The 26,723-nt window shown below is 37.6% G+C and overlaps 1 protein-coding gene across 15 annotated transcripts in view; it reads right to left on the bottom strand.

Annotated features, from left to right (window-relative positions):
• GATAD2A (GATA zinc finger domain containing 2A) overlaps positions 1 to 26,723 on the bottom strand; it is a 245,934-nt gene that overhangs the window by 203,485 nt on the left and 15,726 nt on the right. For 2 of the 15 annotated variants that reach the window (XM_072601125.1, XM_072601133.1), the window contains exon 1: positions 21,313 to 21,523. The exons of 5 other annotated variants lie outside the window; for them this stretch is intronic. The gene's annotated coding sequence lies outside the window, so the exon portion shown is untranslated. Of the gene's footprint in view, positions 1 to 12,135; positions 12,272 to 18,105; positions 18,217 to 21,307; positions 21,720 to 26,723 lie in introns of those variants that run through there. 8 more of the 15 variants (XM_072601131.1, XM_072601119.1, XM_072601123.1 and 5 more) reach the window with 8 other exon arrangements.

The raw sequence follows: 26,723 nt of genomic DNA, 5'->3' as shown, positions 1-26,723 counted from the left end.
TTCTTCAGCAGCTGTATGGAAGATAGATTAGAATGGGAAAGTCTGAGTTAGGGAATACCAACCAAGACATCGCTACAAGTCCAAGTGAGAAGTAATAAAGGCTTGAATTAGAGAGATGCCTATATGAGAAGTGAAGTTGCAAAGGCAGAAAGGCCAAGATTTGGCAAGTGACTAGACATCTGGCAATAACCAGGGTTAGTTGGAGAGAGGATTCAAGGATTAAACCAATGCTGAGAACCCAGATTCATTAGAATATAGTTACAGTCCTGAGAGTGATAGGGAAGCTCAAAAGGGACAGAACTTTAGAGGAAAGGCAACTGAGTTTTATGCATGTTGAGTCTGAAATAATCTATTTATCATCAAGTATTTAAGGGCTGTCACATGGAAGAAATACTAGACTTGTTCCGAATGGTTGGTATCAGAGGTAAGAACAAGGAACAATTTACAAAGAAGAAAAATTAGGCTTTATACAAGGAAAAATTTCTAAGTGGAAATGGCTTCCTTAGGAGGTAGTAAATTTTCTGTCAGTGGAACTATTCAAGAAAAACCTGGATGACCTTTTATTGGGCATACTCTAGGACAGATTCTTGTGCAGTAATACGTTAGGTTATACAGACTTCTGATTTCTCTTGCTGTTCTAAAGATCCTTTGCAACAAGTCACGCTCTAGTCAAAGCCTCACCTCTGGCTCCTTTTGTGTTGCTTCTTCCTGAAATGTTCTATACCTTACTTCCAGCTGATTAATAAGAAATAAATAAGCAGTTATCAAGCACCTACTATTACTCCCTCCAAAGTTATTACTGATTCCAGTCCTTACATATCTAGATCTCTCTGCAAGTCTTTAACACTGCTGATCATCTTCTACTTCTCTCTAGGTTTACATGACAAAGCTCTCTCCAGTAACTTATAATCTCAAATAAAGATGATTTTAAAATTGTTGAGACTATATAAAGACCATACCCTACCCACTTCATCCCACCAAAAAAGCTAGACATTATATTTCAAGAATTTGTGAAAATGCTCAAATGTCTTGAAACGAGGGTAAAGAAGAAGTAGAAGGAATCTACTAGTCACTTTCTGTAACTCCAAAATGAAAACTCCTAAGAACATTTATAGTCAATGAAATTATCAAAAATTAGCAGAGGTTCTAGGTAAAAGCAAAAAATACTGCAAGAAACCAAAAAAAATTAACTCACGTTCCAAGATGCCATAGTCAAGATCACACAAGATTTAGTAGCCACCACCAAAAAGGAATGGAGAGCTTCAAATACAATATTCCAAGAGGCAAAAGGATACAGGCTTACAATCAAGAATTATTTATCCAGTAAAACTAATTAAAACCCTACAGGAGAAAAAATGGATGTTTAATGAAATAAGACAATTTCCAAGTATTCCTGACAAAAAGATCAAAGTTAAGCAGAAACTTAAAAATACAAACATGGGAGTCAAGTACGAGAAGCAGATGAAAGGAAATGCACAATTAATGACGACAACTATGAATGTAAATGGGACACATTCACTCATAAAATGAAAGAAGACAGCAGCTGGCCCAGAAGACTGGCAAAGACAACAAAAGAGGAAAAGAACAAATGTTGGTAGGTCTGTGGGAAAAATTGGGGTAGGTATGAATTAGGTCCAGCAGTTCTGATTATTGAACTCTGCAGAAACATTCATAAAGTTAAGTAAACAGAGAATACCTTTGATTATTCGGCCCTTATGCACTGCCCCTCCCAAAAAAAATCAAAGAAAAAAATGATCTACATGTGCAAAAATACCTTTTAATAGCTCTTTTTGCAGTAACCAAAAATTGTAAACTAAGGTGTTATCTTTCTATTTGAAAATGGGTAAAAGAAACATGGTATATGAACATACTGTGTACCAGGCACTGTGCTAATCAAGGAGGGATACAAAAAGAAAGGAAAGACAGCCCCTCCCCTCAAACGACTCACAGTCTAATAGGGGAGACTCTAAGAAAACACTTAAGATACACAAGCAAAATACACACAGGATAAATTAGGGACAATTAAAAGAGGGAAAGGAGTAGCATTAAGGTGGATCAGGAAAGACTTCTTGCAAAAGATGGGGTTTTAGCTGGAACCTGAAGGAAGCCAAGAAAACCAGGGAGTAGAAATGAGGAGACTGACTATTCAAGGTATGGGACAGCAAGTGAAAAATGCCTCAAGTTGGGAAATTGTCTTTTGCAAGGAAGAGCAAGAAGGCCAATATCACTGGATCATAAAGTATCTAGGAGATGGCAGGGAAGTTAGGTGTCAGAAAACTGGAAGGATGGGACAAAGTTATAAAGCGCTTTGCCAAACAGACTATTTCATATTTGATCCTGAAAGTTATAGTTACTTAAGTTTACTGGGGATTGGGAATGCACACAGCAGCTGAATCAAGGATGGATTGCAGTGTGGAGAGACTCAAAACAGATAAACCAATTGGAAGGCTATTGCAAAGATGAGAACTGATGAGGGCCTACACTAGGGTTCTCAGGATAGAGAACAGAAAACATATGAGAATACTATGAAGGATAAATTGATAGGACTTGACAACATATTAGAAATTTGGGATGAGAGTGAGGAGTCAAGGATGACAACTAGGTTGCAAGCTTGTATGACTGGGAAGATGGTAGTGCCTTCTACATTAATGATAAAGTTAGAAAAAACAGGAAGGACACAGAGGGAAAAATAATAAATTCTGTTTCAGACATGTTGAGTTTAAGACGTTTATGAAACATCCACTTCAATATTCAACAGACAGCTGAAGATTAAAGATATTTGTTTTGGTGAAATATAAGACAAGATTTTCAGTGGAAAGAAGGGGAAGATTTGAGGAGGGATGAAAAGATCTGGAAAAGCCATTTTGTTGAGTAGGATGATGAATCTATTAATGAGGTGTAGAAAGACTGCCTTGCATGGCAACAGTGAGGGCCCAGGTGAAATTACATAACATCAATTTGTGATGGATCCAGTCAAGAGAGTTTTGTGATTTTTCTCCAGCTTCATTAAGCAGAAGAAGTTGAGTAAGACAGAAGACAGTAGAAATAATCCATGGCTAAGGTTTGTTAAGGGAAGACTGATAAAAGAATAAAGAGACAAAAAATTTGAGAGTAAAGTTGAACTGGTTCAACAATAGTTCAAAATGGAGAATGGAAGCAAGTAAAATGAGTACAGATGTAAAGCCCTAAGAAAAAACTGAGGGGTGGAGGGACTGGAACTGACTAAGAAGAGGGTTTGAGGTTACAAGGTGTAATAACAACAGAATGTGATTAAATATGGAATTTCAGAGTTTATAATCAAAGATACAGAATAATTGTAAGTGAAAGAAAGATAAAGGTGTGACTGTGTGCAGCTGAGGTGGAGTGAAAAAACATCACAGGAAATCAATAAGTTGAAGAACTGAAAAGTTTGGGTACGTGAGGAAGTAAAAATGTGTGTATCGAAATCCCTTAGAATGAAAGTCTGGTAGTCAATAAACATCCAATAAATGCCTAGTACGTGCCAGGCACCGTGCTAAGCACTAGGGATACAAAAAGCATCATCACTGTCCTCAAGGAGCTCACAATGTAATAGGAAGACAACATACAAAAGTAAACAGAATAGCAGAGGTAGAAGGAGGAGAAGGTTCCTGATTCAGGGCTATGGTAGAGAAGACAGAAGTCCCAAAGCAGTGGAGTCCACTAAGAAATGAGATATCTGAGCTGAGTTCTCTGCTTAAATGGAGGTTTGGAGTTCATGATTCCACACTTCAATCAAAACAAACAGAGTGCAGTGCTGAGAGTGAGGGCAGGAATTAGAGTAATCAGAGCCAGACACTGAACTCTTTGACTTCACTCCAGAGTGAACCTCCAAGGAAGAAAGGTTACTGAGTGGTGGTAGGAAAAGATCCTGGAGATGACAATGGGGAGCTGGGGGATATGAGACAGAGTGCCTCTTTCCAGACTTAGCTTACATATATATGGCCTTTCCTGTCCTGCCCCAAAGATATTAGTGCTTTTCCGTACAAGATTACTTTTAAGTAACTTTATATATGTTTTGTATATATGTACGTATATGCATGTCTCCCCAGATAGGATATAAGGTCCTTGAAGACTGGGACTTATGATTTTGACTTGTGTCTGGCACAAAGGAGGTACATACAAGAAAAAAGGACCTGACCACAGAAAGTTATTGTGACAGAGAAGATTAAAACACAAACTCAAAAGTGAACGAAAACAAAGCAGCTATATGAAAAACCTTAAAGGAAAATATGAATAGGTCTCAGGATTAAAATGCACTCCTGGAAGTGCTCAAAAAAAAATTTTTAAACCAAGACAGGTGGAATAAAAAAACAGGAAAAAAAATTAGAGTGATACAAGCAAACCATGAAAAAAAGAGTCAATACTTTGGTAAAGGAGGCACAAATAAAAATTACTACAGAAAAGAACTTCTTAAAAAGTAGAATTAGCCAAATGGAAAAGGAGGTATAAAAGTTCACTGAAGAAAATAGGCAGTTTTCATTTTGATATCTCTTTCAGTAGATGATAGGCGGGGGGGGGGGGGGGGGGGGTGTCCTTTCAATTTTTCTTTTGCTCTCTGGTTCTAGGATATCAGGGCAACTTTCTTTGATAATGAAACATTATGTCTAGGCTCTTCTTTTGATCATGGCTTTCAGACAATGGATACTAAGACCGAGCCTGGCATGCTATGATCCATGGAGTCATGAAGAATCAGATGAGACTGATCAATGAAACAACAACAAAAACAATCATGATGGCAGACAAAGCAAAAGCAAAAATTGATCTGATTAAAAGAGATAAACAGGATGATTTCAGAAAAACCTAGATCAAATCTGTTCACATAAAGTCAGATCTGAACTGGAAAAATACTAATTGTTCATGGGTAAGCTCAGCCAATATAACAAAAATTACAATTACACCTAAATTAACTCACTTATTCAATGTCATACCAAACTACCAAAATACTATCTTATAGAGCTACAAAAAAATAAAATTCATCTTAAGACAAAGAGTCAAAACTATCAAAGGAATTAATGAAAAAAAATATGTGGAAGGTGGTTTTGCCCTACCAGATCTCAAACTATACTACAAAGCAGTAATCATCAAAACAATCTGGTACTAGCCAAGAAATAAAGTGGTGGATCAATGGAACAGACTGTGTAAACATAACACAGTAAATGACCATGGTAATAGTGTTTGATAATCACAAAGATCCAAGCATTCAGTACAAGAACTCATTATCTGACAAAAATTGCTGGAAAATCTGGAAACTAGGCATAGACTAACATCTCACACTGTACTCTAAGAGAAGTTCAAAATAGGTACGTAGTTTAGACATAAAAGGTGATGCCATAGTCAGATGAGGGGAGCATGTAATGTTTTAACTGTCAGATCTATGAATAAGGATAAAATTTATAACTAAGAAACTGAAAACATCAGGGGATATAAAATGGATTATTTCAACTACATTAAATTAAGAAGTTATGCACAAACAAAATCAGTGCAGCCAAGATTAGAAGGAAAACAGAAAACTGGAGGGAAAATTTTATAGCAAGTTTCTCTCATCAAGACCTCATTTCTCAACTATATAAAGAACTGAATAAAATTCATAAGAATACAAGTCATTCCCCAACTGATAGTCAAAGGATATGAACAGTTTTCCAACAAAGAAATCAAAGCTATCTACAGATAGTTATTTGAAAAATACTCTAAACCACTACTGATTAGGAAAATGCACATTTAAACAACTCTGAGATAATATATCACACCTATCAGATTGGCTAATAAGACAGAAAAGGAAAATGGCAAATGTTAGAGGGGATGTGGAAAAATAGGGACACTAATGTATTGCTGGTAGAGTTCTAACTTGATCCAACTGTTCTGGAAAGCAATTTAGAACTATGCCCAAAAGGCTATATAACTGTGTATTCTCTTTTGACCAAGCAATATTACTACTACGTCTGCAGCCCAAACAGATTTAAAAAAAAAAGTACAAGGATTTATATGGACAAAAATACTTATAACAGCTCTTTTTTATGGTGGCAAAGAATTGGAAATTGAGGACATGTCAATGAACTGAGGAATAGCTGAACAAGTTGCGGTATATGATTTTGATAGAATAGTATTGTGCTGTAAGAAATTATGAGCAGGATGCTTTCAGAAAAACTTGGGAAGACTTATGATTAACTGATGCAAAGTGAAGTGAGCGGAACCAGGAGAACACTGTACACAGTAACAGCAATATTGTATGATGATCAGCTGTGAATGACTTAGCTGCTCTCAGCAAAACAATGATACAAGACAATTCTGAAGGACTAAATAAATAAAATGCTATCCACCGCCAGAGAAAAAAAATGATGGGAGTCTGAGTGTAGCACTTTTTTACTTTTTTTATTTTTCCTGGGTGTTTTTTTGGGGGGAGAAGGGGAATCTATTTTCTTTCACAGTATGACTAATATGGAAATGCTTTGCATTACTGTACATATGTAACCTACATCAAACTGCTTGCCTTCAATGATATGGTAGGGAAGGAAGATTGAGAACAAATTTGGAACTCAAAAGTTTAAAAAAATAGCCAAATGTTAAAAACTATTTTTACATGTAATTGGAAAAAAAATAAAAGATTAAAAAAAGTCTAGGGAATAAAGGGAGGGTAGAGGGATCAACAGCGCCAAGGAAGAAGTAAAATAGGAGCAGATATAATAATAAAATTAAAGCATTTCAGAGAAAGAAAGATTAGTGTTATTGACATCAAAAGGTACTGGTCAAGAAACCTTTCTATAGTTAATACTAGTGGTCAACCAAGTTTATGTCAAAAACTTCCACTTCTGGACAGCTCTAATTACTAAGATCATACTAAGATCATCTTCCTAACATCAAGATACAGTCTTCTTTTATGTAACTTCCATCCAAGAGATTGAAGAGTTGAAGAAATTGTGAAGACAGGATGTTACAAGAGGCATGAATATGAACACTAAATTCTCTGAATAAAGAAGTGGTAAAAAAGAAGTACATGACTCAGGTAAAAAGGTACGAGTATTCCATCAGGAAAGCGCAGGTGACAGGGACAAAGAATGAGGGAAGGGTGGCATAGCTGAGATGGCATAAACTTCACTAAGAGGTTACTGAGTGGTGAAGCAAGAGTTTAGAAGTAGCAATGAAGAGCAATCAGAGAATTCACCTACAGACTGAGAGAGGTAAAGAAGAGGAAAAAGAACAAACCAGCATTAGAGATGATAGAAACATAGAATCTTCTGCGAGAAGCCAGGTTTCATTTAATGAGAGACAGCAGAATGAGTATACTTATAAGACTGGGGCTACAAAAAGAAGAAAAAGATAGTCTCTGCCCTCAAGAAGTTCACAATCTAATTGGAAAGACAATATGGAAACAAATCTATACAAAGAAAGCTATCTACAGGATAAAGAGGCAATAACTAACAGAGGGAAGAACAGGCACTAGAACTAAAAGAGATTGGAAAAGGTTTCCTGTAAAAAGATGAGATTTTAGTTGAGACTTAAAGGAAGCCAGGGAGATCAGTAGTTGGCAGTGGAGGAGGGAGAGTAAGCGTCCCAGGGATGAGGGACAGCCAGAGTGCCAGGAGAGAAGAGATGGAATCTAGACGAAAGAGTTTGTGTCAGGAAAAGATGTATGAAGACTGGCAAGATAAAAGGGGACAGGTTATGAAGGTCTTTGAACGCCAAACAGAACCATTTTGTATTTGATCCTAGAGATGATAGGATACCACTAGAACTTACAGAATAGAGAGATGGTGTGACCTGAACTTTAGAAAAACTACTTTGGATTGGAGTGGGGAACAGACTTGAGGGAGGCAGACTCACCTCAGAAGGCTATTACAATAATCCAGGCATGAGGTGAAGAGGGCCTGCACCAGGACAGTGCTGGTGATAGGAGATAGGGCATATGTGAAAGATGTTGTTGAGGTGGAATTGGCAGGACTTGGCAACAGTCTTGGACATGGGGGTGAGAGGTAGTGAGAAGTCCGAGATGACTCCCAGACATCAAGCCTGAGTGAAAGACTAAGACAATGGTGTTGTCCTATATAGTGACAGGGATTGTAGGGGTAGGGAGAAGGATAATGAGTTCTGTTTTGGAAAAGTTGAGTTTAAGATGTCTAAAAGGTAATTGGAGAGGTGAGAATGGAGATCAGCAGAAAGGGTGAAGCAGGATAGGTAGATTTGAGAACCTTCAGCATAGAGACGGTAATTAAATCAAAGGGAGCTAACAAGATCACCAAATGAAATAGTACAGATGCAGAAGAAAAAAGGGCCCACAACAGACTCCTGAGGGACACCTACATTTCAAGGAAGTGATATGGATAAGAATCAAGCAAAAAATGAAAAAAAGAAAAGGAAGGTAAGAGAAAGAGCAAAGAGTGGCACACAGAAAAGTTAGAGAAAAGAGAGTATTAAGGAGGACAAAAAATCAACAGTGTAAAGCTGCAAAAAGGTTGAACAGAACAAGGATTGAGAAAAGGCCATTGGATTTCCCAACTTAGTTAACACTTCCTTGATTTTCTCCAGTTTTTCCTCTATGTATCTTGTTTGTACCATAGCTGTTGCAAAGTCTCTCAATCATTAAGACTCATTAAGTTCTCCTTGAAAGCAGGAACTGTTTTTTGCCCTTCTTTGTATCCCCAGAGCTTAACCCTGTGCCTAACCCATAGTGGTGCTTAATAAATGCTTACTGACTTCCCTCTAGTCTATTCTGTCTCCACATTAAGGTTCCTAAAATACTACTTGGCCATCACTTGCCCTTCTTAAAAGTTTTCAAAATTCTGCCAGATAAAATCCAAACTCTTCAACATCTAAGGCCCTCTACAATTTTGCCTTATACTATTTGTCCCCACTATTCCTCAAAACAAATACAATCAAGTATTCAAAGAAGGGCATATATCCTTCATTATCCCAAAGAAACACTACATACTTATTCCTACCTCCTTCTCCACCTTAATAACTGACATTTATATAGTTCTCACTATGTGCCAGGCACTGTATTAATCACTTTATAATCATCTCATTTGATGTCAACAACCTTGGAAGGTAGATGAGCTATTATCTCCATTTTACAGATAAGGAAACTGAGGCAAACAGAGGCTAAGTGATTTGCCAAGGATCACCCAACTAGTAACTATATAAAGCTGGGTTTGAACTCCCCAAGGGAAAAATGCCTTTCTCTTTTGCATCTGATTATTTTTCCTTCACAGTGCAAATCAAATCCCACTTTCCCCAAATATTCAAGTCCACATTGATCTACCCACCCCTCCAGTCTTGATAGTCTTTAATTGTGATTTCTAAGCTTTTCTGATCATGCACCTTCAAAATGTGTAGTCTTAAAGCAATTTTAACCTTTAGTATCTTAAAAGACCACTAAGTTTTAGAATACCCTGTATTATTTATAAATGATCACATACAACTCTACTAAGGTAAGCTAGGTGGCAAAGTGGATAGAGTGCCAGGTCTGAAGTCAGAAAAACCCATCTTCCTGAGTCCAAACCTGACCCTCAGATATTTACTAGCTGCGTGACCCTGGGCAACTCTCTTAATCCTTTTTGTCTCAGTTCTTCATCTGTAACAAAGCACCCCAGTATCTTTGCCAAGAAAACCCCAAAATGGGGTCACAAAGAGTTGGACATAACTGAAACAACTGAACAAAGACACTAATGATTATGTTCATTACAAAATTTGGACAAAAAAATAAATTTAAAAGGATGAGATAAAGATGAAATAGTACTTGATTCTAGAGTCAAAAAGGAGACAACAAAATATACTGAGTAGGTGAGCAAAGTGGTGAACCTGTTCTTTACAAAAATCACTCTGTCAGGTGCATGGAGAATAGAATGGAATTCCAGAGACTTGAAGCAAAGAAATAAATTAACAATCATACCAGGTAAGAAACAATCAGGACCTGAACTAGGGCATACCACCTAGGGGTTACCTATGTGAATACAGATAGAAGACAGATGTAAGAGACATGGATAACTATTTTATGGGTATGTTATGATGAAGAGGTTAGACAAGATGGACACTTCTGACTCAAACTGTTATTCTGTAAGATGCGGAGGTAGAATCAACAAGATTTGACAATAGCTGGTTATATAAATGTAGGTGAGAGAAAATGAGGAGTCTAAGACAATGAAGAAGGTGAGAAAATCTGGATGAATGAAAAGATGATGGTAGCCTTAACAATGGGGAAGTTTGGAGGATAGTGAGTTTGGAGAAAAAAACAGAATACCTGGGACACAAATTATAACCCACCCATGCCTGGCTCATTCTGTGTGACTTACTCTGTCCACCCAAAATGTTAAACCTAGATGCAGTTCTTATTTACTATTCATCATCCCCAGATATGTAGTCTACTCTCCAAGAGACGCCCGTTTCAACCACAGAGGTAGGTAGTCTGGGAGCCAAGGGTATGTGAAGATCTCTTGAGGTTGGGTTTGCTGACTTCTCATCTTTCTTTTCATTACATGGAGGCCAGGATCTTTAGGCTTCTATTATCTCTAAGATGACAAATGTCCCCATTATGGAAACCAATGGTCATTTTGGCATTTAATCACAAAATCATAAAGCTTTACAATTTCACTATTTCAGGTATGTTGTGTCAGTTTGACTGTAAGTTTTTGGAATTTAATATTGTATCTGCTACTACTTATATAGTAGTAATATTAGCATTTCACATTGTTCTATTACTTTAAGGTTCACAAAGCTCTTTCCTCAAAGCAATCCAGGGAATGAATGAAAAAGCATTTATTAAGCCCTTACTAGGGCTAAGCACTGGCTAAGCATTGGATACAAAGAATACGAAGAAAAAAATAAAGCCAGTTCCTGCTCTCAAATAGTTTCACAATTTAATTTGGGGAAACAACACAATTAAATTGCAAAGGATATAGAAAGGTCCAGAAGTCCTTAAGGGTGCAGGAGGGATATCGAGATGCAAGGGTCCCTAGGCCACTTTGGTGTTCCAGACCCATATGGGGTCACAATGCACAGTTTAGGAAGTGCTGAAGGGGTCTTGAGTGTGAAAAGTTTAAGAAGCCCTTAGATGATAGGGGAAAGGTATAGGAGCAGAGATGCGCAGAAATGAAGATAATAATAGCACCTACCTCCAAGGGTTGTTGTGGGATAAGTTTTGTAAAGTACTTTTTAAACCTTAAAGAGCTACATATGGTATCATCATCATCATCTAAGAACTTCTTAAACTTTTCACACTCGAGACCCCTTCAGCACTTCCTAAACTGTGCATTGTGACCCCATATGTGGCCAGGACACCTACTCAGTGGCCTAGGGACCCCTGCACCTTGTTATCCCTCCTGCACCCTTAAGGACTTCTGGACCTTTCTATATCCTTTGCAGTTTAACTGTGTTGTTTCCTTAGATTGTAAAACTTCTTGAGGGATCTTAGACCATAGGGTAAATGTTAAGGTTTGATCTCACTGGAAGAAATCAAGTTGGTGACTCTTATCTCATCCAAGCCATGTAAGCAGTCATAGCAGGTTGGATAGGTTCTGAGTGGTTTAGTCCACAGAGAGGTCAAAAGGGTGAAGTCAGTAGGACAAGTATTATAACACCTCATTTTATAGATGAGGAGGCTGAAGCTCACTAAGATATTAAAGGACTTAACTCCTACCTCCATGTTGGACATCCTCCCTTGTGATAGAAAGCATAGATTTACGAATCAACCTAGATCAGGGGTGGGAAATCTGCGGCCTCAAGGCCACACGTGACCCTGTAGGAGCTCAAGTTCAGCCTTTTAACTGAATCCAAACTTCCAGAACATATCCCCTAAATAAAAGTATTTGTTCTGTAAAACTTGGACTCAGTCAAAAGGCCACACCCAAGGATTTAGACAGCCTGGTTCGTAGACCTAGCTTCTAATTCAGTCTGTCCATCAGTTTTGTGACCCTGAGCAAGTGACTTAAGCCATGTGAGCCTAGAAATATGCATACTAGATATATTTATAATAGATAGTAAAATAATAGTTAAATCAACAACTGGATTTTTCTTCACTACATAAACTTGCACTGAGTTTAATATGATTCATGAATTCCAAGAGAACTTAAGATTGCTGACGATTAATTTTTTCTTTTTTTACCCCCAGCACCTTAGGCATAGTACCTTGAAAATGTGTAGCACCTTAATAAAAATGTACTGAATTTCACATTGCTTTCTGGTTATTTCTTTTTTCTTCCACAGCAGAGGGATAAAGTAGTTAAGGCATGGAAATCACCAACCTACAAAAGGAATAGGTCACATAAACATGGTTTGAAAAGCTTGTAAGAAACCAGTTCAGCATTCCATTTAGTAGCATTCTGTCACCACAGCTGGTGAGAACTATGATTTGGGTCCACAAAAGCAGTAATACAATGGCCAATGATAATTTTTGTAGAAAGTGCATTGTATTTCCTCTTCCATTCCACTATTTCAGTACATACTACTGGCTCATTTTTAACCCTAACTACTCTGAATATATTGCCATTCTACCTTTCAGTTCATTATAGATGAAACATTACATGATTAACAAATAAAACAGAAGAGAAAACATTTAGGTAGCTGATACAGACATTGATAGGACCCTATACTTAAGCCTACTTCTAAGACAATTCAAGATACCCTTTCTTGCTACAACTGCCAGTTAGTAAAACAGAATAGGCCAATTACAACAAAAATATTATACTAACTCCTTGTTCCACAGTATTTCTCATGTAACTGTTACAAGAAGAAGGGAGAAAAAATATATTGGATTGTTTTTTGCTTATTAAAACCTTACCGATATTCCATCTGAAGATACAAGAATGACTCTTTTATAACAGGAAGTCAGGCATAATGCCCAAATGTAGTACTTCAAATATTCAAATTAATCCAAACTTCTTCCTCTTTTTTAACAGCTTCTTGAAATAGAATTAAGAACAACCTCTTTGTCAAAGGCAGTATTTTAATAAAAAATTTCCACCACCTTTGCTTGTGAATTTTAGAATGAAACTTCTTGTTGGTTGATGGTTTTAAATTGAAGTTAGGGTGGAAAAGGAAACTAAACTTTAGTTTTTATCCAAAATAATCTACCACTCTATTGCTCAGACACCTTCAAACCCTTTCCCTACCAAAGGAATATTTAAAATCCTGTTGTTCAAAGCCCTTCATACGTTACACTGCATGCTGAAGACAAATGACCTACTGAACTGATCCTACTTCTCTCTCACATGCTGCTCTACTCCTAGAATGCTCTTCTCACCTCATCCATTGTAAAACTGTTAAGATCTTACTAATCCTTCAAGGTTTAGTTCAAATATCACCTCCTCCAAGAAGCCAAGTTTTTCCTGATTCCTACTCCTCTAGGCGTTGATTCTCAACCCAAAGAGACTTTGGCGTTCTCTTAGAAACTTATCACAATTTCAACTTATGCGAATGTTTTTTCCCTTTTCAGTTAGAATTAATTTCTTAACAGTAGGGACAATTTTTGGTTGTTGTTTTTGTGTATATTCACCACAACCCAGAACATAATATACTGCTTAATAAATACTGCTAAATAAATTTTACTCCAAAATTAAGGAAAAGACAAGGAGTTTTATAGTGGTAAGTAGTATGTCCAACTTCAATTTCTGAGAGTAATATCTTTAGATAATAAGGACCATGACATTGCTTACATAATTAGAAGTTCTAAATTTGAATTCACTAAGAATTAATTGGATTAATTAAATAACTAATTAATTTTGGCATTTCGGACAATTGTTTTAAAGGCTTAACTGCCTAAAAGTTCTCAGTCTGAAACAACTACCAATAAATATTACATTGATAGTTAAAAACTTAACTAAACAAATGGTACACAATATTTAGATACAAAATAGAATGCTAGCTCTGGAAGAATCTGGACCACCTTGACTTATTCATTCAACAAACATTCATCATGTACCTGTGGTGTGAGATGCAGTGAGCACTGTACAATGTCCAAAAGCATCAGGATGTAATAAGGAATACATACTATCCTTGTTATAGAGTAGATGATTTTATAAACAAGCAAACTGCCATCAAGGTCACACTGCAAGTTAGTGTTGGAACCAGAACCCTAATCAAAGTCTTCTGATTCTCAATCCAGTAGCAAATACTTAATAGGTGAAAAAAAACATTTTAGTATATAATAGAGATAAAATTCTTTCGGGCTTCTTATATCACAACAAATATTTTAAGACTGGCTAAGTGATATTGAATATAAATAATGACTTTTTTAAAGACATTGTGATCTCTTTTTATGTCTGTCTATAAGAACAAAGGGACAGAACAGAATAAGTAACCAGCTGCACGAATCAGAGACGTATAACTCAAGAATTTTTCACTTGTGCACTCCACTTCCAAGATAAAAGGGAATTCCAGTGCAATAAGTAGTATGAATTTTTTTATGTTGTCTGCATTTGTTATTGGATTTGAGAGTAGAGTACGGAGGTGGAGGATAGTATATAGGTAAAACTGCAGCAAATCTTTCAACTTCCAAGAGGAGGAAGGGCAATAATTGCAATTTTCACAATGGAGAACTATTTGTTCTTGATGAATAGGTACTAAAATTAAGTGAAATAGATTTTATATGTCACTAAGATTTACCAAAGCACTTTATATATCTCATTTGAGCCTCACAACAACCTTACAAAGAAGATGTTAAAGGACATCTCCCCCTGAAAAAAAATGTAAGACACTTTTAAATTTAATCTGCATTATTAATGTTTTCTATATTGCTTTCACAAATATACATAAACAAACGTATACATGAACATCTGTAAACATACATATACACATGCATACAGATATGAGAGAGGCATAGTAGATAGAAAGCTGGCATCAGAAGCAGGACAAATGGGTTCAAGTGTAGCCTCCAACACATACTGGCTGTATGATCCTGGGAAAGTCACCGAACAACAGTTGTCTTGCCTGAACTTGCCCCAAAGAACTTCCCTGAACTCCTTGAGCATCAATTCCATTGTTTTCCAGGAACCCTCTCTGGCCTCCCAGGACTTCACCTTGCCTCCTACATTCCCATATTTCTAGCTACACAGAATTACCTGATACAGTGGGACAACTCCTTTGAGAATGAACCCTTTCAAACAATGGCAACCTATCTGAATTCATTCCTCAATGATTAACACACTACCAATCCAGCATTCCTTCCCAATTCCAATGATTCTGAACTTCTGGCTGCCATTGTTTAAACGCTCTTCTGGGTCTTCCATTGACAACTCTCTTATTCCCATCCACTTCCCCCTGTTCCCACCAGGGTCTCACTCTAAAGCTATCCACTCCTTCCATCACTGTCCTTTCTCCCAGAGGTAACAAACTAGCTTTCATTTTTACACCTTGTCGTTTTTTGATGCCTCCATCTTCTTGTACTTACTGAGACCTGGTTCTCTCCTGATGATACAGCTTACCTGGCCTGTTTCAGCATTGATCATACTTCACTCCTACACCCTGACTCCCTGGTCATAGTGGGGAAACTGGAATACTCCTGGCTCCCCAAGCTTACTCTATTGTCATCACTCACTAAAATCTTCTCCTTGAGGTTCATTCACACAATCCATATCTACTAACCATTAATATTCTAGTCACTGTTATCTACTGACCTCCAGGACGGCACTCCTCTTTACTCAATTAGTTGAGTATGTGGCTTTTTCTCTTCCTATCTCCTACCTTCACACAAGGGGCTTTATTATAGATATTCATATACATACATGTATACATACATGTATACAAATGCACATGTGTGTATATATATTGTTACTCCCTAAAATACTCAAACTTCCCGGTTCCTGAATTGTTCATTTAACTATGACATCCTCTTCTACCACACCTCAACTACATACACAGGATCTTGCCATTACCCAAAAGTGTTCCATCTTTACATTCATGAACTCCAAAATTCCTTTATCTACCTACTCTCTGATGTCATTTCAACTCTTTTTCTGCCTACAAGGCCAAATCTTGTTCCTTTGTCCTTACTTCTAATTTCAATCTCTCAGTTCTTTTCAGGAAATCAAGAAGCTACAGATCTTAATCCCATTTTGTAGAAGAGGAAATGGAAGATCAGAGAAAATAAGTGATTTCTCCATGGTTATAAAGACAGGACTCTTACTAGCAACATCTTTTCTGTCTTCCAAGTCCTGCATTCTATGTACTAGGTGTTGAAATGGATAGAGAGCCCGGAGTCTAGAGCCAATTAGACCAGAGTCCATATTCTATATCAGAGCCTTACTACTGGTGACCCTGGCAAGTCACTGTTAAACCTGTGTACCTTAGATTCCTGGTCTGTAAAATGGAGATTATACCACCTACTTCAAAGATTGGTTGTGAGGATCAAAGGAGTTAACATATGTAAAAAGGGCTTTGCAAATTTTAAAGAGACATACAAATATTAGCTATTATTATTATTAAAGATCACATGCCATACTACAGTCTTCAAATAGATTATAAAGTTCCTATGTATTGCTTTTATGACAAATTATCTCATTTAGAGCCAGGTGAGTAATCTTGTGCCATTATAAAAATTATAGACTCACAAGGCTGAAATGGAACATCTCATGTCATTTAGTACATTCCCCTGCCTCCAGACAGAAACGCAGCAAAGCTTTCCCCAAAGAGATGAGCTTGGAGTCTACTCTTAAGGCTCACTCCTTTCTAACCTTCTCTTCTTTCCCCAACTCGACCTCCGTTCAGCTGATGATCTCACCTACTTTGCTGAGATATGAGCTCCCTGAAATCTCTCTTCTTTCCCCCACACTTAAAACATCTCAGTCTTGAACCACTTTCTTCCTACTCCCTTAGGTCTTTAAAGAAAGGAGGGTCTTCTACCTTTGCCAAGATTAACCCCTCCATTTACATATATACTTAGATCCCATCCCCTCCCAGCTCTTCAGGAACTTTGCTTCATTACTCATTTCTTCTATCTCTTCTCATATCTTCATTCTCCCCTTCTCTCCTACTTCCTTTCCTTCTATTTACAAAGACATGTCTTCCTGCCTCCACCTCTAAAAAAATGCTCTCCTTATCCCTCCATCCCCTTCAAGCAATCTTCCAATGTCTCATGATTTAAATTCAAAAAATAATGGTGTACATTCCTACTGATTCCTACAATCCCACTGATAGCATCCACTTCCTTACCACTTCTTTATTCAAACCTCTGCAATCTGGCTTCCATACTTTTCTCTTTACTGAAACTAGTCTCTCCAAGGTTACCAATGATCTTTTACAATTTCCCAATTCAATGGCTCTTTCTCAATTGTCATTCTCCTTAACCATTTCAGCAGCTTCCTAGCTGATGTCCCATCTAGCCCTATTTACCTTTCCAGCATTATTTCAACACTATTGCCCTTCTTCACATAGTCTATATTCCAAACAAACAGGTCAACTAATGTGATCTCACTCCAGCTCTAAATCTACTATTTTAAATATTTTATTATTATTATTATTATTACACTGCATTCTCCTATAAATATCTATACAAATCATTTACCATACCTAAAATACTTGTATTTCATAACTCTGCATATTCAAGTTCCCTTACTTCTTTCATGGCCTTAAGGGGCCACCACCTTCATAAAGCTTCCATGACTGTAGCTAAAAGTAATCTCTTTTCTTAGAAAAAAGTTTTTAAATCCATTTTGTCTGGATTTTTCCTTTCATCTTTAATCACATTCTATCCTGCACCACACTTTTGTATATGTCTTATTCCCATAAATTATCCCATCCCACCCATCCAGCCCTTTAACAGAACGTATGTCATTTTCCATCTTTTTGCATAATTCCTTGCAATACACTTTGATAATTCAGTGAATCCAAGAGCCACAGCTCATCCATGTTTTCCCAGACTATGATATTCTTACTCAAGTATTTCCTCAAAGGATCTTACCAATAGGTTAGAGATTATTCTCTCGAGTTTTGGTGGGGGTTTTTTTAATTCACATGCCAGTGAAGCATATCCATATATATTCAATCTCAATCTTTCAAGAGGCAACAGAGCTACCTCCTTTTCTGATCACCCATTCTTTATGATGTCTTATGACATTTCTCTAGCAAAATCACCCTGGTAATATGATGCAATCTGATACCCACCAAATTGTCTTTCCATTGCCCTTTGGGTCACCTGCAGTTTTGATTCTTCTGCAATCAGCCTCAGAACATCAAACCCAGGGGTCATTCAAGAAATTGGCTTAGACATCCACACTTGAAAAACAAAGTGAAGAATGGATTATTGCCCATATTATAATATGCACCTGGACAGTTAGTCCATCAGTACATATTACATTTTTGAAAGACACTAAGCTGAATTTTATGAACTTATAACAACTGAATTTGGCCCCAGGAGAGAGATGAGAAATTGTGCCTTCCTTTTTGGCAAAGTTGGATGCCTAAGGATATGAAATATGGCATATACTTTTAGACTTGGTTTATGTGTAGGTTGGCTTTGCTGAATAGCCTTTGGAAAAAAAAAAAGATTATTCCATAGGTAGGAGGGAGAGGGGCACTGGAAAGGGAAAGGTCTATTAAAATAAGTTCTCCTAAGGATCTATTTTAAAATGACATAAAAACAAAAGATAGCAGTAAAAGTTAAACATTTAAGAAAAGAAGGTACTGTAGACTGACAACAAATAAGAGGAAATTAGGCTAGATAAAATTCGAAGGACACAAGCACCTCATTATAGTGCTAAACTTGAAGTCAGAAAACCTGAGGTTAAAAATCAACCTCCAACACTAGTTATGGGCAATTCATTTAACCTTTTTGAAATTCAGTTTTTTAATCTGAAAAATGGGGATAATACCTCTAGGTAATTCAAAGGGGTGTTAAAAGGAACAAATCAAAATGTACATAAAAGCTTTCTGTAAGCCTTTAGTCACTCTGTGTTGGCCAACATTAACAATAATAAATCAAGAAGCATTTTCAATTATCACATGCTGCTTACTACAAAAAAACAACAGCAACTTTATCCCTTTGCCAATCAGGGACAAAACCAAAACCTTAATTTTGGAAGAAAAGGTGCCTCTACGTATTTATATTTGTTCGATTTGCTGCATCTCTGGAGGATATTCTACAATCTCTCCATAAACCTGTTATAAAGTCTAACAATTCCTCTTCTTAACCTACAGATGATCTCAATCAGTAAATGACAACAAATATACTGCCTTGTAGCTAAGTTTTGTTTTGTTTTCAAAAGTAACAACTGAAAAAAAAAGTCTTCTGGACTAGAAAGAGACTAGTCTGAAAGACTGTAAAATCAGCAATTAAAAAGCTGTAATAAATAGTCAAACAACAGTTCTACTTCAGACTCTGACACTTCGTGTCCCTGGCCAATTCATTTCACTTCTTATATGTCTATTTGATCTTTAAAATGAGAGGAGTTAACTAGAGTTCATTTTCGGTTCTAACACTGTTTTAAGGTTCCTCCTCCAGCTATGACATTCTAAAATTTTAAATAAAAGGCCAAAATTCACGTATAGGCTGTATCAATCTCCTCATGCCTATCACTACCAGAAGGTGTCACTGTATGAATCAGCACTTAGCAAGGGAATGGAAATAAAATACTGGGGGAGGGGGGGAACCTTAGGGAGCTGAGGAGAAAAAAAATACAATCTGAAAACCTCAAGTAATTCACACTTAGATCTAGAAAGGCCAAAGTTCATAGGATAAGGGATCATCCTTATCCTATTTTGGACTGGACCACAAGCTTTAACAAAATTCAAGATTCCTAAAATCCTTCAAAAAAACTTTCCCTCATGCTAATTTAAAATAACATCTCAAAAAATTACTTAAAGAAAACTATTAACCAAAGCTTGGTATTTTCAAAAGTGATAATACTAATAAGGTCCTTCCCCTTCCTCAAAGGGATGAAATGACCAACTCAAAATTCTCAAGATAATCCCTTAAGGAGCCCAGCTGCTGCTGGATGAGAATGGTCTAGTCACAGCTGCTGACCCATTACAGGTAAAAAGAAAAATCAATAAGGAGCAGAATGAAGAACGAAGGGGTAGAAACCTGAAAACTGGAATAGAAAACATAAGGAAGTTTAAGGAAAAGGGAAAGAGGAGAAGGAGAGAAGGGAAGGGAGAGAGGAGGGGAGAGAAAGGAGAGAGAAGGGGAGAAGGAAGAGAGTGGAAGAGGAGAGAAAAAAGGAGAAAGAGTAAAGGGGAAAGGGGGAAAAGAGACAAAAAGAAAGGGAGAGGGGGAGAGGAAGAGAGGAGAGAAGGAGGGAGAAAGAAAGAGAGAGAGAATATATGAAAATAGATGGATGTCTTTGAAGGGGGACTCTTATTCTGACAGGAGATTCGGTCTGGCTGCCACAACCGGGTTAAGTGCCACGACTGGGGCTCAACCAAAAGAGACACACACACAAATATGTCCATTACCCCCAACCCCACCCCCACCCCTGAGTAAAGCCACCCAGAAACCCCGGGCTCCTGCTGCTGCGCTCCACACCCACAAACGGAGAGGAAACAGAAAATACTATTCCACAAAATTCAAGACCTGAAAAGTATCCAATAAGACCGGTCACCGCACTCCCAAATACAATCCCCTAAAGGGCACCTCTTTTTCAAAACGCCAGATCACAATTTGACCATTTTAAAGTCGCGCCTTTCAACGTAATACTATCGGCTTTTCCCTACATCCAACTTAAGCACTATCTCCTCCCTAGCCTGGGAGGAAGAGTGAAACGCGTGTGATGGAGGAAAAGGAGGAAGCAGGCAGCAAGAAAGATTAAAAACCTTTAATAACTTTCAGAAACAATTAATAGTTGTTCCCCATCCTGCTTTTCCCGTTTGCATCCACCCCTATACAAGACACATTTTCCCCCAAAACTTTCGTCCCTTCCACAGAATCGAGTTTCAAACACGGGGAGGTGGGGGGGAAGACTTCACGTAAAGCGGAAGCAGCTCACAGAAATTTAACTCCTTGATTCTTACTTTTTTTTTCCACGACCCTACCTCCTCCCACCCCCACTCCCCCAGCAAAACTTGGAAACAAGTTATTTTCCAGAACAGGAAAAAAAGGAAAAAACATTGTCCCACACTAATATGCGTAGTGTTACAAGCTTAATTCAAGACTTTTCTCAGTCGAGATAGCCCCGGTTAACCGGTTTATTATAGGTACTTTCAGTTTCCTACATGGGAGGGGGAGGGGGCAGAATACATCAATTCCAATACATTTCTCTAGTACCTTCTACCCTTCTTCCCACCCCTAACTCCACTGCACCCCACCACTATGCCCCTCTCACCACCACCACCATCACCCCCCAAAAAAATCAGAAGTTTTAATCCGGACCTTACCCTACGAAGGCACTAAAATGCAGCTCAAGACAGGTTTGGGCGGTTTGGATTCTTTTTTTTTTTTAACGGGTACGTTCTCCGGCTTTCCCCCAGCCACCACCACCACCCCCAACTTTCCCTCAGGCGGGGATCCCTCTAATCCTCTTCTCCGCCGCTCCTCCCGTTGCCAAATAATGCGCTTCTTACACATGGAGCCGCGGCGTCACTACCCTGAACATGCGCACCAGGGTCAGCACACACAGTCCATTACTACCCCCAAAACACAGGGGAGCTCTTAAAGGCAAAACACCAAGGCCAGACCAGGAAAAGCGCTGCGCCGAGGAGCATGCGGTCAAGACAAGTAGCTTCCAGCAGCAGTGGGCGGCTCTTCCGCCCCCACCTCACCCTACCTCCCACAATCCCCCCCACCCTTTAACGTGTCTCTGCAGGATACCAAGGAGCTATCCTTGCTCCTGACTCCAAAAGGTGAGTTCAAAGAAATTACCAGTAGGTAAGACACAAGGAGCTAGAAAGCCCATAGCAAGATGGAGAAGAAACTTTATGAGACTTCTTTAGATCTTCATCGGGGGCACCCAGAATTCACGCTGTGGCGCCACCCTGCACAGCCCATTACTTTTATTATTTCTTGTTGTGTTTTTGAGGGGATATTTTTTAAAGTAAAATCTCTACCCCACGTATGTGATAAATAGCATTGATGAATGTTAGCAACATTACTATTAGTTGGAGTTTTAACTGGTTCCACGGAATTCGAATACGTTTTTAGACATATTGATAGCATTAGTAAGCTTAGATGTGTTGAGTACTGCTACGGGCACCGGGGATTTAAAACTTGCATAAAATATGTTCCCTACTCCCAAGGGGCAAAATATTGTAAGCTCCATGTGAGCAAGGCCAGGTCAATTATTTCTACCCTCCTCATCTAGAGTTCACCATATAAAGGTAGTTTAATAAATATTTGCTGAATAAATCAGGTTTTCCTGCAACCTAAACCATACTGAAATACCTATTTCATGTTCACAGAATATAATTATTCATTTTTAAAAGAACAACCTACTTAATGAGAAAGAGAACTATCATTTACAATACTGAAATAAAAGTTAACAGAGGGCCATCTCCTGTTGTCCTAATCTATATCTTGCCACTGGACCCAGATGGCTCCTGAGGAGAAAAGTGAGGCTGGTGACTGTGCAGACCTCTCTCAAATCCAATTCACTTGCAAGTCATAGCATCACCTTCCTGATGTCACAGTCCTCTTCGATAATGAAGGACAAACAGCAAAAGTCAACTGAAGTAGTAGACAGATAGTATGTAACCTCTCTCTCCTCTGTCCCACTCCCCAAGTCACTTAACTTCTATTGCCTAGGATAACTTTCCTAGGGCTTATCTAAATAGGCCAGCCTTCCCCATCACACTGGTGAGATGCAACTCTTTTGCACAAGTGTACAATACAGAAATAAAACCTTTTTTCAAAAGATATGGTTAAGAATAATTTTCTGTAATAAACTGCAGTACCTGGAAGACACTAAGCTTAATAAATACTTTAATAATAATAATACTTAATACTTTATTTGCAAGGCCTCTGGGGTCCCTTCCACCCCTAATATTCTATATTTCTGAGCCATGACAAAATCACAGAAAACAAAGCTTACTGATAGAAGCTTATGGCAGAGCGGTATCAAGGAGGAGAGAACCCCAGGCTTGACAAATTCTGTCCTAACATCCTCAGGTGGAGTTCCACCTCTCCCATTTGCTGTGATCTTAGGCATATATGTCACTTCACAACTGTTTCCTCAATGTAAGATTGGGGAGATAGGGAAGTTGAATTAAATTATTTCCAAAATACCTTCCAGGTCTCAAATTCTGTGATTTGGGATTTATCCATATTAGAAATTATAGCATCTCAAGATTTGGAGGGGTCCTCAAAGTTTCATCTAATCCTATAAAAAGGAATGACCTTTACAATGTCTATCAAGTTGTTACCAACCACTACTAAAAGATCTACTTTTAAAAAAAGATCTCTAATGAAAGGGATCCTGTCCAGGTCAAACTATTCCACTTTTAGATATCTCTGAATGTTGAGAAGTTGCTGAAATCTACAGCTTCCATCCACTGCCTCTTAGCTTTATCTTCAGGCCACGAGAAACAAATCTAATCCCTTACTCCTAGACAACCCTTTCCAACTACATGAAGATAGCTATCAAGTCTACTTTCCTCTCCCTTCCTCCTTAAGTCTTATCCAAGCTAAAACATCATCACAGACATGGTCTTCATGGTCTCCTCCTCTATCCTAGTTACCCTCTTCAACAGAGATTTCCACAAACCCTCAGAAGTTTCTGCTAGTCTGATATACTGGGCCATAAAAGTGCACTACATCCCCTTTCCCCCCAACTAAAGAAAATACAGAAGAAAAGAAAGTCCTAAAGCCCACCCTCCAGATACCTTGGGGAATTCCTGCCCTCCCTATCGTTACGTCTCAATCTGAGCAACTCAACACAACAGTAATCTTAAGACAGCAAACTACATACATTTTTGTCTGTATGATCTAATAACATTTTATAAAGGAAGTAATTGAGATACAGAGAAATTCAATGATTTGCTCAAGGTCATTGAATAGGAGGTGGGAGTAAAACATACTATATAGCAGAAAAAGCACTACTGTTAGAGTTACGAGACTTAATTCAAATTTCAGCTAAAAGTTGAATGACCCTAGACGAGTCACTTAACTTTGCTATGCCTTAGGTTTGTCACAAGCCAAATGGAAATAATACTTGCACTATCTACTTGTACAAATTGTTGTCATGGGCAAAGCTAGTTATAAACCTGTAGAGTTACATAAAAATATGAATTATTATTCTATATATAAGTGCTCGGATTCAAAAGCATGTGCTCTGATTCTAATTTTAGTACTCTACACCATATTGTCTCTTAAGAAAGAAATTTAAACTATTGTGAAAAAAGGGTTTTTTTCTGAGAAGTAAAGTTCTGAGTGAGTGAAAGTTTTTTAATAATATAAACAAAGTCTTCTGAAAGCCTTTCAGGAAGGGGAAAGAGGGAAAAGGGACAGGAAAGAATATCATCCAACATGGTTTGTAGCAATATTTCAAGGAGATACCCAAAACCAAATCAAATCATGTTCTGGTTTATCAGAAAAATAGTAGTTTTTTTCCCATGCTTGTCAACATTAAAATATAAATAATTGTCCTCAAAATCTAATGCACTGGGATCCATGGACAGCTTCTTTCATAAATGAGATCACTTTTCTACAATGTAGCTCCTTCATCAGGAAGTTACAGAAAGTCAATTTCAATAGTTTTGGGCTCTGTGAACAATCAGCAGTTTATAACAATCTCATAACTGCCCCCCAACAATATTTAACGCAGTAACACACTGAGTTCTGTGAAAGAGACATTCTGCAAACTAAAAGATGATACAAAATATAACAGTGACACCACCTCCGCCCTTCCAACCTAGATTTATCTATTTCAGTTGATACAAGCAGGTCACACAATCCACCTAAAAAAATTCTTACTCTCTCCAACACAGGTGGTTTGAGAAAGAAAAGTTTAAAAACTGGGGAAGGAAGGAAGGAAAAAAGGGAGGGAAGAAGGAAGGAAGGGAGGGAGGGAAGGAAGGAAGGAAGGAAGGAAGGAAGGAAGGAAGGAAGGAAGGAAGGAAGGAAGGAAGGGAGGGAGGGAGGGAGGGAGAGATCTTGCAGTTGTCACTATGATTCTCTGCTTTTTGAATCCTTAACACCTGTATTTGTTTCCAAATCTGTTTAATACTCCACACTTAATCATATGATGTATGTTACAGCAATGCAAGCAAAATATTACCTCACTGTTCCTCACCTGGGCCTTGATTAATGCCAACTTAATTAAATACAAACAGAGCAAAGTGTGGTCAGATGGGAGACCCTGAACTTGAGAGACATATGTAAGGATTCCAGAGTCTAAGCTGGCAAACCTTAGGAGTGTCACTAAGGTGATAATGTTCTACAGAGGAAGGCAGCAGCTGCACTATATTAATGACACACCCCTGTGGACTGGTGCATGGATTGGCAATAGATGGGCTACTCCAGAGGGAACTGCTACATATATATACATGCCAGTTTTTCCAGTCGGGGACATGAGACACAGTTGTTATAAGGTTTGTTTTCTGTAATGGCAGGCAGAGGTAAAGATAGGCTGACCAATAATAAGCAGATTTGTGAAGCTGATAAAAAGGTCAGTAATCTTTGATATTCCTAATGTTCAGGTGAAATAGTTACTTAGTATCTGGCAAGGAGTGGTTTTACTATTGAGTGCCTGTTTGTAACTGATTTATACTTTACAAATAATTTCAATTCTGATGATTATGAAATATGATGCAACCAGATTCTGAAGATGAAAATTTTCTAATTAAAGTGACTACTATAGCTGGTGTCATGTTCTTCTCAAATGCTTCTTGAATTGAGATTTTTCCCTAATTCCAAAGAACAAATTAGTCAATTAATATTGGGAGCCCTCTTGATATATGGCATTGATAACATCACACTAATTGATCTATTTTACAAAGGCTTAATTTAATTGTTCTACCACTTATGATCTAATTCTGATACATATAATACACAGAAAACCCTCAGTGTTTTATTCAAATAAAATGTAAGCTTAAAGGTACCAGACTAGATTTGCTTTGGTCTTTGCATCCTCAGAGGCTAACACATACTAATCATTGAATAAATGCTTGTTGAATTGAATTTTTTTAAGTTTCTTTCCACTGAGTTCAAAATTATGGTAGGTCTTCATCAAACCTGAATAGCAAATTAAATCCTGAGATTACTGGTGTTTAAAAGTAGACTTTCTAACTGATGTTCTCAGAGGTAAGCCAAGATATTCATGAATAATTGGCCAGGAATGATCTAAAGTAGTATAGTATATAATTGACAGAGAATTTGGAGTCAGAAGCTGTAGATCTATTGCTTACTGTTTGTGTAATCTTAGAAAACTTCTCTGAGACTCAGTTTCCACATCTCTAAAATGAGGGACTTAAAAATAAGAACTTTAATTATCTCTTTTAGTTAAACTTTATGATCTCATGACCCTGTCATTCATTCTACTTTAGCCTTCTAAGACAAGCAAAAAACCTTTGTTGGATTTTTGTTGTTGTTTTTTGCCCAATTATATTGATCTACTGGCAAACCTATAATTTCTTTTAAAAAACCACATCAAACTATCATTAATAAACAACCCTTAACATTTTCCATACTATATATTAATTTAATCTTCTGAAGCAATGATGTCAAACTGAAATAGAAACAAATCCCTGTGGCCCACATATTGACTTAGAAAACCACAAATTAACATTATCAATGCTGTAATGTATTTTTAAAAATTTTGCTAACCACAAATTAACATTATCAATGCTGTAATGTA

This window comes from Notamacropus eugenii, chromosome 4 (assembly GCF_028372415.1).
Source record: "Notamacropus eugenii isolate mMacEug1 chromosome 4, mMacEug1.pri_v2, whole genome shotgun sequence".
In the NCBI taxonomy this organism is placed as follows: Eukaryota; Metazoa; Chordata; class Mammalia; order Diprotodontia; family Macropodidae; genus Notamacropus; species Notamacropus eugenii.
This window is presented reverse-complemented; position numbering and strand designations above follow the sequence as displayed.